At 43.9% G+C, this 18,020-nt stretch overlaps 1 protein-coding gene and 1 long non-coding RNA gene across 2 annotated transcripts in view; one reads left to right on the top strand and one right to left on the bottom strand.

Annotated features, from left to right (window-relative positions):
- Positions 1–18,020, bottom strand: part of Rfc4 (replication factor C subunit 4) — a 751,101-nt gene that overhangs the window by 470,571 nt on the left and 262,510 nt on the right. The gene's annotated exons all lie outside the window — the stretch shown is intronic.
- Positions 1–18,020, top strand: part of LOC126512290 (uncharacterized) — a 60,584-nt gene that overhangs the window by 24,736 nt on the left and 17,828 nt on the right. The window lies entirely within an intron of this gene.

Raw genomic sequence — 18,020 nt, 5'->3', positions numbered from 1 at the left:
TTTTTGGTTTTTTGAGACGGGGTTTCTCTGTGGTTTTGGAGCCTGTCCTGGAACTAGCTCTTGTAGACCAGGTTGGTCTCGAACTCACAGAGATCCGCCTGCCTCTGCCTCCCAAGTGCTGGGATTAAAGGCGTGCGCCACCACTGGCCGGCTTGGGTATATAATTCTTGTGGGATTTTTTTTTTTCAATTTCTTTTTCAGTACCTTGAATGTATCATCCCATTACCTCTTTTAAAGGTTTAGCTGATAAGTCTATGTGTGCATATCTTTTCTCTTTCTACTTTAGAAACACCTTCTTTTCTCTGTTGACGGTTTGTGCTCTGTCACATGATATTATTTGACTATTCTTTGTCAGAGACTTAAGTTTCAAGAATTTGTACATTTTTTTTCTCACAGTGTAGAAATTTTAATCCATTCTTCCTTTTTTTGTGTTTTTTAAAAATTAAAATATAACCATAGTACCTCTTTCTCCTTCTCTTCTCTTTCAAAATCTCCTATAATTCATATAATTGCTTATTTAATCTCATCCTATAGATACATTATGAGTTTTTCATTTTTCATTTTTGGTTTCCCTAAATACATAAATTGCACCTGAGATTGTTTGAAAACATTTGAAACATGTTGTTCTATTTCTTCTTCACCGTCTTGTTCTCATCTTCTCTGATGCTTTGCTCTGTGTCTTTTAGTTCTGGCTTTATGCTCTTCAGCTTTCGGTTTTCTATGGTTTCTAGTTTTAAATTTAACTCCTGGTTTTGTTTATAAATTGTTTCTCCAATCTCGGTTGTCTGTAGCATCTTGTTTGCCTGGACCCTTACTACCCCCACAGCCTTGAGTTATGCCTGTCATTCAAAGAATGAATACGTCTTTGCAGACTGATTTCAGCAACTGAAGGTCCTTTCCTGTTGGCTCCTTGCTGGGTTTATGGGATAGTCGCAAGGGTCAGCTGAGTGGAACTGAGTCACACAGTTGTTGAATCAGCAGCTAGGTCTGTGGGTTGCAATGTTCCTGGTTAAGATACAGAGCCTGTGTGTGATTATCAAATTCTTAGAGCTGCGGGGGTCCAAGCAGGGACTTCCTATTCTCCCATCTTGCCAACCCAGACATTTACACTTCAGATGAATATGACTGCAATTGGATTAGATGTGTCAGAGTTCCTTTTGTTCTGTTTGCCCTATCCTTTGTCCATTTTCTTCTGGTTTTTTTCTTTTTCCTGACCTTTAGATTAATTTAAATTATAAACAGCATAGCCGTTGCCATTTCTTTCTATCTATGCTGTAATTGGTTTCTTATTTTGTTGTTTTACAGTTCAACTTATATTTATATAGCTCAACTGAAGTTATATTCTTCCTGTGTGTTATAAAAAACCTTTGAGGACTGGAGAGATGGCTCAGAGGTTAAGAGCATTGCCTGCTCTTCCAAAGGTCCTGAGTTCAATTCCCAGCAACCACATGGTGGCTCACAACCATCTGTAATGAGGTCTGGTGCCCTCTTCTGGCCTTCAGGCATACACACAGACAGAATATTGCATACATAATAAATAATAAATAAATAATAAATATTTAAAAACAATAAAAAATATAAAACCTTTGATAATCTTTATTTTCCTCTTTTTCCGTCTCCCTCTCAAAGAGGCAGCTTCTGTCTCTCCCCACTTCTCCCCTTCTCCCTTCTGTTTTTTTTCTGTCTGTCTGTCTGTCTGTCTCTTTCCCTTTCTGCTCTTCTCTCCTTTTCCCCATTTTCCTTTCATAACCCACTAAATAAGTTAAATATCCAACCTTAAAAAATTTCCATTTTCCTGCTCTACATCTTTCTATTACTACGGCCATTAACTGTCTGTAAGTATTCATTATAATGCCACATCCTACTGCTTTTATTTAGGTAGGCAGCCATCCGTATTTTTAAAAACAGAAATAATCATGAAGGCAATCTTAGATATTTACCCATGAGGTGCCTTTGTTTCTGTGGGCTCCGCATTTCCTTCAGTCATTTTTTTTCTTTGTCTGAATCACTTTCTTGAATATTTCTTTTAATATGTGTTTACTGGTAGGCCACTTTTTAAAAAAATCTTATACATAAAGAAGTCTTTGCTCCTGTTTTTTTCCAAGGTTTTTTTTTTTTTTTTTTTTCTTTTTTTTTACAAGAAGCAAAAGATTCTGTGTAATTCTGAGGACCAGGAAAGACATAATTAAAATAACAGTTTACACATGTTAAGCCTAAGTATTATTTGTACTGTGGTTGTTGTGCAATGCTATCCACCCACCAAATAATACTATGTGTGCAGTTATACGGCCTAGAACTGTCACCACAATGTCCCATTGTCTATTCGGATAGAAGATGCAGCAAGGGAGTACATACTAATCACTTTTATGGTCACTGTAACCAAATACCTGCTGAAAGTGTTTCGGTCCATGGTTCAAGAAGGAATTCAGTGCATCATGGCAGAAAGGCAAGGAAGCAGGAGTAAAGGTACCATGTGACCACATGGGAGCCACAGTTGGGAAGGAAAGGGAGAGAGGGGGAGGGGAAGGGAGGGAGAAGAAGAGAGGGAAAGGAGAAAGTGAGGAGAGGAGAGGGAGAAGAGGGGAGAGGGAGATGACAGAGGAAGAAGTGTAGGTCCTACTTAGCAGGATTCCTGTACTTCTCTCTTCCCTCTCTCCTCTCCCCCTTCTCTCCTTTCCCCTCCTCTCTTCTCCCCCTCTCCTCTCCCTCTCCCCTCCCTGAACTTCCTTTTATTCAGTCCAGGACCACAGTCTGCAGGGTGGATGTTCCCTTAGTGAAACAAGTCTGCAGATGCCTAGGGCACATCCACACTGTCCCTCCTAGACAACGACACATTGAGTTAGGCTAGACGCCAAGTTCACTATCACAGACTGCGGCAAATGCTTCATGCTAGTATCTGAGGGAAACATCAGCAATTTTACAGTCATTCTGGAATGTTTATCCGTTTCTTTTTCTCCTTTTCTTCCTTTGAAGCTCAAGCTAGTCTTGAACTCAGACTGCATCAAGTTCCCCAGGGTTGGAATCACAAAGGCTAAGCACTGCCTGGCCCAGGAGCTTTGGGGCCCTGGTGATTTTATCCAGTGTCTCCAGATATACTTGGAATGAGATCAACAAAGATCTACTATGTCGTGAGGGGTTGTTCTATATCAGAAACAGACAGAAGTGCTTTTTTCCACAGTGTCAGAGACTGTTGAATAACAATAAATTCATAAAAATGGCAGTTTCAAAGGCCAAATTTGCCTGATAACCTCACTTGCCTTGGTAATTTGGCTGAGGCAAAAGCATTTTTTTTAAAAAATTTCAATCTTAATTACTAATATCAACTCCCATATGACATATTACATGGTAAATCTCTATATATACATACATGTGTATGTATATATACATATATATACATACACGTGTATGTATATATATGTATATACATATATATATATCTGTGTAATAGAATGGTGGATACAAGAGATTAAAGAGGCTAAGTAGAATATTAAGAGGTCTCAGAAGTAGTCTATAGAAATGTAAATAGAATCTGCATTGATAAGCTATGGGGTTCAAGCCCCCTGCAGAAAAGAAGCCACCACTGTAGAGTCAGGCCCTGGATCATAGGGTTGAGGACATGACGCCGAGAAGATTCCAGCTAAGAGTTAGAAGTGCAGGCCTAGGTTCAGGCATGGAGCGGGCAGGCTGATGGGTGGTGCTCTACATGGGTAAACAAGAAGACAGACAGACAGCATGAGTAGGCCGAGCCAATAGCATGAACTGCACAGAAGTCAATTCCCAGGGACAGCACAGAGTTCTCTGCCAGTTGGTCTTTGGAGCACACAGCAGGGGTCAGATGACAAGCTGATGAGGCCATTGCCATTGTAGCAGTGAGTGGCCACTTCTTTTGGTGTCTATGGGAGGGAATTATATCCATTCCTTGGTCTAGTGCTTCTGACAAGTTCTTGTACTTGGTTTCTCTGACGTGGTTTTAATATACACTCATGTGCTCCGCAGCCTCAATTCACCCCAATAAATTTGAAGAATACCTTTTCTACTCCTATTATAGTCACTGTCGGGTAGCCAATAACAAGGTGGAGCAGATGATCTGGGGCATAGTCCTGTCTTTGTTTTTCTGTGCTGCCGTGAGGCTTTACAAATGGAATCAGGTCCTGAGCGTGAGCGCTCTTCTCTGTGTACGATGATAACGGTACCCTTCCAACCTGCGCTTCTGCTTAGCCACTGATTTGTGCAGTGAACATCCCTGAATACTCTCTAGACCACTGTGTGGCTTGTCATCCCATCCAGGAAGCCTTCTGGACTCCTTCTTCCTCAGCCTTTCCAGCTGGAAGTATCTGTTTTGAAGTCTCAGACCCATCCTGCCTTTTCTCTTGAAGTTATCCCTCTGTTCATCTTTACTACTGCTTATGCCTTATACCTCTGCTAAGCTGTTAGTGCTTTGAAGGATGTGCCTATAACTACCTCGTTTCTGGACCCCGGTGACGTTCACAAGGCTTCACACATTTGTCCCTTCTCAGGAGCCTGTCACAACTGCTGTGTCACTAGAGAGGGTCTGACTGAGTGCTGCCTGGGGGAGATCGATGGTTTGAGCATTTTAGAAAAACCCGGGTGAAGATTGCTACTGAAATGTCCTTGGCAGGGGACATGGCTTTCACCTATCCTGGGTCTTTTAGAAACAGCTGTCAATGTCACCACGGTTCAGTCTCTCTGGCCCACAGTGGTATCTGAACATCCTTAAACATTCTCCACACAGTCAGCTTCTTTTTAGAAGATAAACTATGGGCGCCCAGGACTTCCTGTGGCTGGCGGCACTTGCCTTCATGTTAGCCTCCAGGCCAAGTCTTAGCCGTGGATGGGATACAAGTTCTAGTGTCTCCATGAACCCCGTTTCTGCTGCCGTTGTGGTCAATGTTTTCATTGTGCATCTGGAACCTTATGAGGATGTCTGAACTGGCTGAAGTGTGTGTGTGTGTGTGTGTGTGTGTGTGTGTGTGTGTGTGTGTGTGCCCCTAGGCGCTCACCTTCTAATAAATCTACTATTCCCACCAGCAATCCTTCTTTAAGTTCATATTGAGATGTAATAACTGATAGAGTTGGAGACAGGATCCTGAAGCCCAACATATTTGGTTGGAAATCGAGTGTCTACCATTTTTAGCTGTTTGGCCTCTTCCCTCTTTGAACCCCAGCCCTCATCTATTGTGAGCTTTATGGGGGATGGCTTAGGAGAATCTGTCACAGTACCTGTGTCCTGTTTAGCACTACATACCATTATATGCTGCTCTGTTTTTGTCACAGTGAAATGTAGGTGGGTTTTCTGAAGTCACATTTGTCTTTATACTTTTTCACATAGCAAATGACCACTGTCACATTCAGCTCTAGTAGCTGATAATTCTAGGAACTGGTTATAATTCAAGAACTATAATTTAGACATGGAACTGATCAGAAAAATTCTATAGAGTTTTCCCCATTACAGAAACCCCTCCCAACCCTTGACAACTGTCTTCCTTTTGGTCCTCTAGTCTCTTCTGCCCAAGATTCTGTGGCTAGACACAGACTTCTCATTAGGATTTGGGAGAAGTACTCATGACACCAACCCCTTCTGATTTTTGGCGGCTGTTTTGGCTTCTCAAGAACATCTATGCCTTGGACCCCTAGGTGATCTGCAGGGCCACCTTCATTTTCAAGGGGGGATTTCTCAGTTTCTCACCAATACACGCTTCCGTGAGAAAAGAGACGACAGTGGGGCATGGGAAAGTTGATGGTGTTTGTCCTCAGATGTCCTGTGGACATCATCTGGCGGAGGACAGAGATCCGGGCCTGAACTCAGGAAGCCTGGAGAGTGGCCACAGCCCTCGTCCTACCAAATGATCTGAGCCTTTCTTGTAACTTGTTTGGGCTTGTTTCTTTAATCTGTAATAACGGAGCCTAGTCGCTCTCCAGCCTACTGTTTGGCACGGTACAAAAGTAATGGGTGCTTATTGGGGTTTTATGAGTGTTAGAGGACTCTACACAGAGCCACGATCCAAACACTGACCAAAAACGACCGAACCCTGAAAAATCAAATACAACAAAAATAACTTTTTTACACCAACTTGAAATGTGGAATAGAAATTATTTATAAAGTAGGGATTTGCTACTAAGTATGTTTTGGCCTTCAAATAAATTCTTTTTAAACTCAGGCTCCATGCTACAATGGCTCCAGAATTAGTTACACTGGTGGGTAATAGCTTCATTTAAATAAGATGAAGTGTTAACTCTGTGTCTCTCAGGACCAGCGAATGTCTTCAAAGAACTACCCAGACGCCGTGGCGGTTAGTGTGGTCATTAGGTTGGTGGCTGCGATACACGGAGCAGCCTATGTATTGTGTAGCAGTTCCCCTTGCTATTGTTTGAGCCTCACAATTCCTTTGGGAATCTTTGCTATAACTCCTTTTACTGGCAGAGGAACTGAGAATCAAAGAAGTTTGTTGGCTTTAAGTCCCAATACCCACAGGAAATGACAAAGCCCAGGAAGCTATGAAGCAATGCAGGGCTCAGGGCTTGCGGCAAGGGTCTGCGGCCAGGCCTTAAGACAGTCTGGCTTCCGACAACTCCACACACTCACTACGTATGAATGGCAGCCGGGTCTCCTTCACAGAGATAGGATATGCAAAGGGTTTAGCACAGGGCTAGGCACTGACATTTATAAAAGCTGTGTATTCTTCATCGTCCACCTCATTTTCCACTGGAGCACAAGGGTGTTGACAAGCACAGCCACAGGAGTCTTCCAACTTACGCACTTCCCCCAAGCCACCCAGGAACACATTCAGAACACCCCAGTCCGGACGACACTGTCACTTCTCTCCCATCTTATATCTTGGGGACTTTTCTACAGTCTCCCTTCCCTCCCTCTGTCCTCGGAGGCAACATTTCATCCCTTTGCCTTGCCACAGCTTCCTGCACCTGAGTTCCAACCTCCTGGCTCCATCAGAGCCTCCTGGGGCATCAGGTGACTGTGGGGGCAGGGCAGCGTCACATGGCATCAGAAGGGAAGAGAAGAAGTTGTACCCTCTCTGGGAGATGCAGCTAATCTCCCCTCTAGGGCTTGGCTCCTTCACTCTGCTTCTGTCACCCCGGCCAAGCTCCCACAGAGTTGGCTCTGCCTGAGGACCTGGGGAAGTAGTCGTCCTCCGGGCTCAGGCAGCCTCTGTACCATCTGAGAAGTTGGCAGGAACACAAATTCTCTGGGGCTGAGGGGCCGAAGAGGCAGTTTGTGCTCTTAGGGATTCTGCGGACTATTCTGGTGTGTGTTAAGATTTGAAAACCACAGTTTTAAAGGGGGGGGGGGGAATGTGAAACAAAGCAGAGAGCCCAAGCATTCTGCTTTGATTCTTGCCAAGCACTGTGCTGACCCTTCAGCTTTTTGTCAAAGGCTGTATATGCTGGCTCCACAGACTGCGGCCTGGGACTTGTGTGTGTGTGTGTGTGGGGGGGGGGCGGGGATAAAGAGGCAGCCAGTCTGTTATTTCCTGGGAACTTACCTTGGACTGTGTACTTGGCCCTCACTATTTCATTTAATTTTTATTTTAAGATCCTCTAAAGTAAGCAAATTCATCTATATAGATATAGAAATATGGAGCTGTGCTTTGAGAAGAGAGAGAACTGAGGGAGTGGGGCTGATGTAGGACCACGGAGGACACAGACTTTTCATAACACAAGGGGAGAGCTCATTTATTGAATTATTGTGCCACAGAAGGGCTAACTCAGGGCTATAAAAGCAAAGGATTTGCCCAAGATCATGCAGAAAGTTATCATCTACCAATGCCTAGTGACATGCTCACTGAAGCTTTATCAATAAACAGTTGCTGCATTTTAAAACGGGTTTTGAACTCTGCATGTTAAAATGTTTTTGAATGTATAGAAAAGTTGTCAAAATAGTAGCATTCTTTTACATTCTCTTATTCTTGTCCCTGCCTGTCTGATGTGGGAGTGTCATATCAATCTGTTGATTTCATTGGTTGAGCAATAAAGAAACTGCTTGGCTGGCCCTGATAGGTTAAAGCATAGGTGGGAGGAGTAAACAGAATAGAATTCTGGGAGGAAGAGGAAGTGAGGTCAGACTCTGCTCTGCTCCCGGAGAGACCCGATAGCTCTGCTCTCTGGAGCAGAGACGCCATGCTCAGCTCTCCCAGGCAGCTCCGACCCAGGATGGACTGAGGCTAGAATCTTCCCTGTAAGCGCACCTTGGGGTGCTTACACACATCATTAGAAATGGGCTAGTCCAGGTGCGAGAATTAGCCTGTAAGGGCTAGAGTTCATGGGCCAAGCGGTGTTTAAATGAATACAGTTTGTGTGTTGTTATTTCGGGCATGAGCGAGCAGGCGGCTGGGGTGCTGGGGACGCAGCCCCGCCGCCGCTCCTATTTCAACACCTATCTACCTTACCATCTTGAAGACCACGGAGGGTGCATTCCGAGTCATTGTAGATTCACAATCAGTCATAAGAAATATATCACAATACCCCCTGTATCCTTGAGGGCATTTTGCCCGACAGGAATATCATATGCAGAATTTATATATTTGTTTAAGCATTTTCTTTCTATTTTCTTATTCAGATTCACCCTCACTCAGGACAATTGTCTCAGACCCTCTCTGAGGAGACACTTGAACCTCTCTGAAAAACTTTCTAGGGCCCTGCTGTCCACTGAACAGGTGATAGCGGGTGGGAGGCTTACAGGTGCAGGGTTGTAGGAATGGGAAAGTTTGCTGAGACTGCCCAACGGAGGGATCTGGAGCCCAGAGTCCATTTCTGCAGAATGCCTGGTGCTGAAAACTCACCCTGTCCTCAGGCTGTGCTGAGCTAAACATCAGGATGCTCTCTGACAGTGCTCCCTCGGTCCCTGCTTTCCTCCTCCTCCCAGCAGTCGCTCACTTCAGCAGCTGAGTACATGGATGAAGGAAGGAACCCCAAGCAAGGTCATGTTGCAGAGGCCCTCTTTAGTCAAAGCCATAGTTGTCTGGACACAGGAATAGCCAGGACCAGCCAGTAAGAAACACAGCCAAGCGGTGTGTGCCTCAAGGGAAGGAACCCCTACAATCTGGTTGTCAATGGAGTACTTCAGAGTAAGACTCTGGAACCGGGGAAACGACAACTCTTTCAAGTGTTGTGAGTGTCGGGACCCTGTGGCAACCTGTCCTCAGTGCTCTGACTTACTCCAGTCCTTCTTACGTGAGCTGAGGGAAATTCAATTCATATGTTCCTGGATGATTTCAAGGATTTTTAACAAGATGCTCCAGTTATATTTGTGCCCCTGGATATTGATGCTATTGCTGTCTTTATTGCATTTGGCGGGCAGCCCCTGAAGAAAAGCCAGCTGGTCCATTAATGGAAGATGAGCAAGAGCAAAGGGCGCAGTGTCCACAGGCAGTGTCTGCCAGAGCATTGCAGTGTCCAGCAAGAAGTGGGAGAGGTCACGAGCTACATGAGCTACACCAGGCCTGCTGGCAGGACCAGGGAAAGTTGGAAAGAGCAGGGAACTGCAACAGAGCTGGGGGGTTTCTCTAATGATTGTTCTGTCTCATTAAGAGACAAGCCACGCCCACTCCCTCCTCCACCTGCTGAGACGGGCTGATCTTCAGCTTCCAGCCTGAGTTCTCTCTCCTCTAGAAGAGGCAGCTTCTCCCTGTAGAGCCTTAAGACAATTCTGAGGCCATTACTGAGTCCTCTCAGCCTTAGTGCCTTAGTGCTCCTCCCCATGGGAATCTAACAACTATACATGCATGTACTGAAATGTTGCGAACTTTCCATCTCCCTGAGTCCTTGTGAATGTTCCCAAATAGAACTCAGTTATTGGAATAGGGGCAAGATAACCCTTAGGTGTTGACTCAGTTCCTGATGTTTTGACTCAGTCTCTGGGAAAGGGTCAAAGTAACCCTCAAATGTTTCTTCTTACCTCACCTGATCTGGCAACTGCCCTTTAGTCCTGGCTTGGACCAATTATTGTTAATAACCCTTTGAATAAGCCAATCCCAATAGCTGGAAAACAACCCCCGAGTTTCCCCCCTTGTTTCCGTGGCTTTTTGCTTTAGACCAACTATTTGGGGGGGTCTTTCTGACTTCTTGACTGCTGAAAGACCCTGTTGTGACAGAATTAATTAAATCCTCATGCTTTTACATCAACTGAGGTGTGAGTGTTTTCTTGGGGTGACTCCTCCTCAGTAATTGGAATCAAGGGTCCAACACTCCATTCTCTCTCTCTCTCTCTCTCTCTCTCTCTCTCTCTCTCTCTCTCCCCTCTCTCCTCCCTCCCTCTCTCTCCTCTTCTCCCCTTCTTCCTTCCTTCTCCATAACCCCTGAATAAATATCCATCCTCACTCTGAATGATGTGCCTATCCATGTCTCTGACTCTTGCCTGCCACTGTGTGTCTCCCTGCCCCAGACCAGCCACCAGACCAGCCACTGCTAGGGGACCTGCAGCAGTCCCTGCCTGGGACTGGCTGCTCTCAGGGCCTGCTGTCACATAGCCTGCTGCCACTGCTTGGGAACCTGCAGTGTTTCTGCTACCTGCCACTGCTGGGGATCCTTGAAAAATGTATTTTTCCATTACACCTGTATTTTAGGTTTTCTACCCTACCACCTACTCTTGCATGGCTATGAATCAGTGAGTACTATGGTTATTGAAACAAGGTTCTATAGTCTGATATATATATATATTTTTCATGTATTTACAAGAAGTGGCATTGCAATCATAAATTGGCCCCCATTCTTTGGGATTCACTCTCAAAACTGAATAACCAAAGGGGGCAGTTACAAATAAGGCTCATAAATACCCTGGATACTTTGTATGAATGGAGCACAAAGACCCCTGGCAATGTCTTCTTCTGCAGGTCTGGGATGGAAGTCAGAGGACGATCTTGATGGAACTGGAGCAAGGCCCGAGTAGCAGAACTGCTTAGCAACCCAGGGAACTGGACTGCACATAGCTAGTTTCCCCTCCTAAACCCCACAGAGTAATGGTCTTTTCCATGTTTCTCATGTGTTGAAGGCCAGCCTCTACAAAAATACTTTTCTTCCAGAGTGGAGGCATGGGAATTTAGAAATACAATAAAGAATACAAAGACACAAATAAAAATAATAAAATACAGAAACACATAGGATAGTATTGGGAGGGAATTTCAGTGAGTACTGAAAATTTGCCCCTGTTTAATTTCCAACAGCTTAATATACCCCTGATTTCAAAAAACAAAACAAAAAACAAAAGGAATGCACTAATATACAAATTGAAAGTTGTGGGGGTACATTCATTGCTCATGCCTTGACTCCTGCCCTAGACTAAACCCTCTGTAGGCAAACCACTCCCTGGGTGGAACCCCAAGTTATTTCCATAAAAAGAACTAGAACCTAGTTGGATCCTTAGACTTTTGAACTACTTCCCTATTTAGGAGCAGGAGGTCTGGCAACTAGCCACCCCTGTTTACAGTAGCCTTGAGAGAGCAGAACTCTGATTTACAACTAGGTAAATAGTTGTTTACCTCTGTTTGAGTTAGGAGTACAATAATCTCGAACTAAAAACAAGTCCTGAACTCTCTGACCTTTGGCCTCTTTGGGCCTCCACACTCACGTAGTCAGAACTAAATAAATATGACAAACGTGTGCTTGAAGCTGCAGCTTGTTATACTCTGTTCACGGTACTTGTTGGTTATTGTATGTAAGCATGGAGACAGCTGGTGGCACAGTCCCAGCTCCCCAGGAAGCGGGGGCAGGACCACACTAGCACAAGCATTCAACACTATCCTGGGCAACGCAGTGAGACATTGCCCTTGAAAACATTACAAAATACAGAAACCAAACCTAACAGTTGCTTGGATTTAGAAAACCCATTGCTTATCAAAGAATTTCACTTCCAAGATAAATCTAAGCAGTGTCCACCTACACATGTGTCCAGTTTTCCACGAGCTGTTTATAAACCACATGCAATCTAATAATGCCGTGGATATGGTATGAGGAGGCAATGAAATCCCGAGAGGTTTAGTCCGGACACAGCATGGCTGAAGAACATGGTGCAAATAAACAAATTTGACTATCTTCCCCCTTCAGGCTTAATGTCGTCAGTCCCCAGGCCTCCTGCAGCCTCAACCAAGTGTTTATACACTGTCGCTGTAGTCCGTGTATGCAGAGATGCCGTCATCACTGGCTTCGAAGTCCTCTCCTTTCCCCACACAGCTCCCTCTTCTGTGCATTCCTTTAGCCCAGCAAACCTCTGGCCTGCTTTCTGTCTCTCTATTGTTTGGCTTTTCTAGAAATTTCATATAAATGAAACCATATAACACTTGTCTTTGATGTTTAGTTTCTTCACTTAAAATACTGCCTGCAAAGACAGCCCCGGTTTTACAAGTATGTGTAATTCATTCTTTATCTTTAGATCTTTACTTCGGGGGGCAAGACACTTTAAACCAATTCTGTCTACCAGGTAAAGTGTGGAAGTTTCCAGATTTGTTATTGGTGGGCTTATAATTCCACCACTACAGCTTACATGGACTGTCTCCCCCTCCCCCCGAAGCCTTGCAGACTCTACAATCTTCTGTATTGATTTATCTGTTCTGTAGGAAGAGTAAGTGTTGGTTCCTGAAACTTCCCTAGCCATCACTCAGTGTACACAGTACCGAGTGACTGTGTAAAATGGATTTCTCATTAAGATTCGAGTAAAAATATTTCTTAGAAAGCATTTATTTAGACAGTGCCAACTAATATTTATAATAAGTCACTAAAGACTCCTACAATAAATTAATAGTCTATTTGGGTCCATAAATCCTGGGATCTAGTAAGACACTCTGCAGAAGACAACATAAGAGCCCAGGGAAAAAGTTAACTTTCTAACACTAAACAGGAAGCAAGCCTGATGCTGGCCTGGTAACCCCCATTTTTCTCTGCACCAGAAAATGAAATGGATTATTCAGGAGGGAGTGGGCATGGCTTGTCTCTTAAAGAGACAGAGCATATCATTACATTCCTATCTCTCTCTCTTTTTTTTTATAATAAAAAGGCAAGAGGTTAGGCACCACAGGTTAAAGGAATTGAGGCAGCAGATTCTCAAGACTTCTTCCTGCTTATTTGTGGGTGTCATTTTTTGGGGGGAACCTAAGAAGGCTGGGTACTGGTCACATCCTGGTGTAGCCGGCCTTTTTCCTCCTGTCCATTGTTTGTGGTATAGAAATGTCTGGTGTCTCTTACACCTGTTTAAGGTATTGGAAGAACAGAGAACAAAGTTAAATTAAGGGAAAAAAATAGGATCAGGGAATTGAGAGGGATGTATCTGACCTGTTTAAGGTGGATCCTTCAATTTGGCTCCCTAGAACTCACAAGAATTCTTTGGGTTTGTGAAAACAGAAGTTTTAGACATATACATTGTATAAACAGTAGCATATTTGTGTCAGAATGACTGTGAAAGATATTTTTGCACAATGAAAATATGTTTAAGACTATGGAAGGCAGCATGAGAGAGAAGTTTAATAACTTGTATTTGTCCTCACAGCTTTATAATTTGCAGGCCTTGTATTTCTATTTTACTGAAATTTGTTTGGTGAGGTTGTCCTTTTAAACTGGCAAAGCTTCTCAGTTGTCAAACTGCATCAGAGATCTTTGAGAAGGATAAATTTTTACTTGAGTTACTGATTAAAAATGACAGAGAACTTACTTGGTTGACACCTAGAGTTACTCCTCAGGGTCCTCCATGGTCTCTGAAGGTCATATTTGCCCTTTGCTGTTTAGCGAAGGGCCTATCAGGCTCCAGAAGATTCTGTGGGCTAAGAAATCTGTTGGAAGACAAGCCTTCCTTGACCTGAACAGCTAGGCTGTCGATTCCAGGGATTCTGTCCACATCTGGAGATCTTCAGTTTATATGAAAGGCAGTTTTTCCCAGTGGTCAGCACTTGGCAGTTGAAGCGAATTGCAGTTGGACGTTGTTCTGTGTCCATTTGTCTTCTGTCTTCTTTGGAGGAAGTAGAGTTCTGCTACGAGCCAAGCTGTCTTTTTTGTTGTTGTTGTTATGAAAAGTTTTCTAATAATTAAATATTTAAATGTCATATTCCCTAGATCTCTGAGCAGTTGAGGGCTGTTTATTAGGTATAACTACAGTATAGAATCTGCCTGGAAAGCTGGGTCTGAGTCTGAGCTTGACTGTACGGGCTCGTAACTTAACACGTAAGATTTACACTCTTAAAAAAAAAAAAAAAAAACAGAAAGAAGAAAAAAACTGCTTGCAATAGAAGGTTAATGGCAGAACTGGCAATAGTAGAGAACAGCTTAATATATTTTAAATGAGGATTGGATTAAATATAAAGTATTTTTGTAAGAGACTTAAAAGTACATGACAGTTTAAAATATGAGACTTATTGTTTTTGTAGTCTGAAATGAGATGCAAAGAACAGACAATTATAACACTTAACAGTAAGCATAGGTGAATTTAAGTTACATGTATGAACACAAACACACAGAGTGAACAGGAATTGGGTGAAGTGGATGCTCTTGGTGGGCCCTACCAAAGGCATGCCACTGCACAAAACACATGCAACAGAGTCAACATGAGGAATTTAGGGCCCACTGCCTGCCGCCACATGGCCCGCTGCCACCACTGGGAACCTGCAGTGTTTCTCCTGCCACCACTGGGAACCTGCAGTGTTTCTCCTGCCACCACTGGGAACCTGCAGTGTTTCTCCTGCCACCACTGGGAACCTGCAGTGTTTCTCCTGCCTGCCACCACTGGGATCCTGTAGTGTTTCCTCTGCCACCACTGGGATCCTGCAGTGTTTCTCCTGCCTGCCACCACTGGGATCTTGCAGCAGTTTTAATGTTCCCATTACATGGGGTGCCATGACTCGGATAGGCTTTCCCGCCCCGATTCCCTCTCCCGGGGTCAGGATCCTGAACCAGGCATTTTTTCCACAACAACCATGTGTTCCATATGCCTGAGTACAACTTCTGCAGTGTGACTTCTACTCACACCACCAGCTTCAATCGATGAGTTTCCTCCACTCTGGTCTGCTTAACCGTTTCTCTGAACTCAAGGAATTGACTGGTGATCTCCCAGCAATATTCTGGTGATCCTAGAAACAGGGGGACTGACCCCAACCACGGTCTTCATGGCTAAGGTTGTGCCCTTTATTGACATTCATTTTTGGATTCCTTCCCTTAGATGAAATTGTATTTGGAATGTCCCGGGGCCCACCCACCCCATGACTGGGGTCCCAGGGTCCCTCAGTTTTTCTTTCTCTCTTTTTTCCTTTTCTCCCCCCCCCCCACTGTGTTGCTTGTTGCTAGTGCCAGGTAGGGCATGGCTGGAGGTCCCCTAGCGGTGGCTGGTCCGGGGCAGGGAGACACGTGGTTGCAGACAAGAGACAGAGACATGGATAGGCACACCATGCCGAGTGAGGTTGGATATTTATTCAGTGGGATGTGGACGGGGAAGGGAGAAGGGGAGAAGAGCAGAGAAAGAAAGAGGAGAGAGAGAAGAGAGAGAGAGAGAGGGAGGGAGAGAGAGACAGAAGGGGGAAGGGGAGAAGTGGGGAGAGGCAGAAGCTGCCTCTTCCAGAGGAAGATGGAAAAGAGAAGGAGCCCAAGCTGGAAGCTGAAGATCAGCTTGTCTCAACAGATGGGGGAGGGAGTGGGCGTGGCTTGTCTCTTAAAGAGACAGACCAATCATTACAACAGAGACTCAATATTGAGAATCTCAATTCCTCAGCTTATAAAGTCTCTCAGTCCTTTTTAGAAAAATGAAAAACGTACCTGTTATTGTGTTGCTGTGATGATATTCATCCATAAGCAACTTCAGGGAAGAGAGGTTTATTTTGGCTCATAATTTCAGAGAAATCTCAACCCATTAAGGTGAGAATGCCTAGTGGGGACCAGGAAATGAACAGCATGGGGTGGGCAGGCATGGAAAGGACAACAAAGGTCCACCTGAGTGACTGCTTTGTTGTCAGACAGGCTTCAAAAAGTGCCATGATCTGAGAACCCAGAGCACAGAACATGAACCTGTGGGGGTTCTTTCATGTTCAAACCACAATGGAGACGTCCTCCATGGGTGCCGCAGTCACTTGGCACTATTCATGAATCCAAGTCAACCCTCTTGTATTTGCACTTTGAACCCAACAGCACAACTTACTTTTGCATTGCTGAAGCCAGTGTGTGGCTCTCTGCTCTAGACTCTCAGTGTCTTTTTGAATCTCCACTCAGTTATTGAATAAATGCCATGGCTCTCCAAGATGTGTCTCAATATGAATTTTACTAGGTGAGCTTTTGTGGTATGACATTTCCTACCTTTCTTTGCCTTTAATTTAACCTGCAGTTTAACCTGGCCTGGGCAGTTTTCATCTGCATCAGCTTACTGAAGGAGGACCTTCCTCATTGGGTTCAGGGCTCTTCTTCCAGCACTAGTCAAGAGCATCTCCCTTCTCCAGCTCTGGCCCTACATCCTGCAGTCAGTGTAGGAAGTCCTTTTGTAACTGTGCTGCTTTTATTGATCAATGAATAAAGCTGTTTTGGCCAGTAGCTTAGCAGAATAGAGCAAGGCAGAAATTCCAAGCAGATAGAGGGGGAATGAAGGTGGAGTCAGGGGGCATGCCCTGGAACTGTACATGTAAACCATGAACCTCATGGTAAAATATAAAATAATAAAAATGGGTTAATTTAAGATGTATGAGCTAGCAAGAAACATGCTTAAGCTATTGGCCAAATAGTATCGTAAATAATATAGTTTTGTATAATTATTTTGGTCTGGACATCTGGGAAATGAATAAGTAGCCTTCTGCTTACAGATAGGTTACCCACGTGGCCAGCCATACACTTCGGGTTTGGGTGGCTGTATGCCTGCTCAGTTAGGAGGAGAGTAGCAGAGAGCATGACTGCCGCTCGGCGCCCCTGTCTGAGCAAGCAGCCTGATTGGGTCTGCTAGGTGTGCACAGGCAAGAAAGCATGGCAGGTTCCCACAGTCATACACAGAGTTATTTCCAGGCTGTGCAGTGCACTACGTGGCAGATTTAGCTTTTTCTCAGATAAAAAGGGTTTATATGCTGCACAGTGATACCCAGAGTTGAGAGGGTGAGGACAGCTCCCATCTGGCAGTCTTGGAGGCAGTGAACATGCCTCTGTCATGTTGGACTGGGCAGAGCCAAAAGGCAAAGCAGCCTTAGTCCTAGCCACACCATTTAGCATTTTAAGAAGTAGTCCTGGTCAGAAAAGGATTACAGATATGCAATAAAAAAAAATAGGATTCAGACAGAAAAGACCTCTAAATGAGCCATAGTGTGGAATAAATGTATATAGGCTTGGGAGAGAGAGAAAAAAAAGAGTAAGACAGTAATAAAAGAAGTCAAGTCTTTAAAGAGACAGTAAAAGTAATATAAAAGAGTACAGACAGTCATAGATTAAAGGAGTAAAAAAAATAAGTCACATAAAGATAAAAATACACAGAAAGTCTGGATTATGTATATTATTTCTTTGAATTTTTTGACTTTGAATGAGCTAAGTATAGACAGACATTTCATTGTACATGTTACTAAGTTAAACTAACGCATGTATTTTATCTTGACTTCAAAATTTGGGTCTAAGGATATGTTGCTTTGAAAAAGAGGCTCTGTGGATGGAAACCTGTGGATTCCTTCCAGACTAATGTGGTGTGATGGACCAAGACCCCCCGAAAGGTCTCCATGAATCCCCAAAAAGAAAATTACTTCACCCAACAAAAAACAGGAAGCAGTTTGAAGAAAACTATGCCCAAATTCTCAAATATTATGTATAAATGTTTACATTTAAAGGGGGATATGCTATAGGGATGAAGACTTTGCATTGGTATGGATCTTGGTCTATTGATACAAATTTAAGGTCAATTTTTTAAAAGATTTATTTATTTATTATGCATACAGTATTCTCAGTACTCTGCCTGCATGTCTGGCTGAAGACCAGAAGAGGGCACCAGATCTCATAACAGATGGTTGTGAGCCACCATGAGGTTGCTGGGAATTGAACTCAGGACCTTTGGAAGAGCA

This window comes from Alexandromys fortis, unplaced genomic scaffold (assembly GCF_014885135.2).
Source record: "Alexandromys fortis isolate MF-2015 unplaced genomic scaffold, M_Fortis_MF-2015_v1.1 scaffold_100_3062768_6864082, whole genome shotgun sequence".
In the NCBI taxonomy this organism is placed as follows: Eukaryota; Metazoa; Chordata; class Mammalia; order Rodentia; family Cricetidae; genus Alexandromys; species Alexandromys fortis.
The sequence above is the reverse complement of the archived record's forward strand: the minus strand, read 5'-3'. Positions and strand labels throughout refer to the sequence as shown.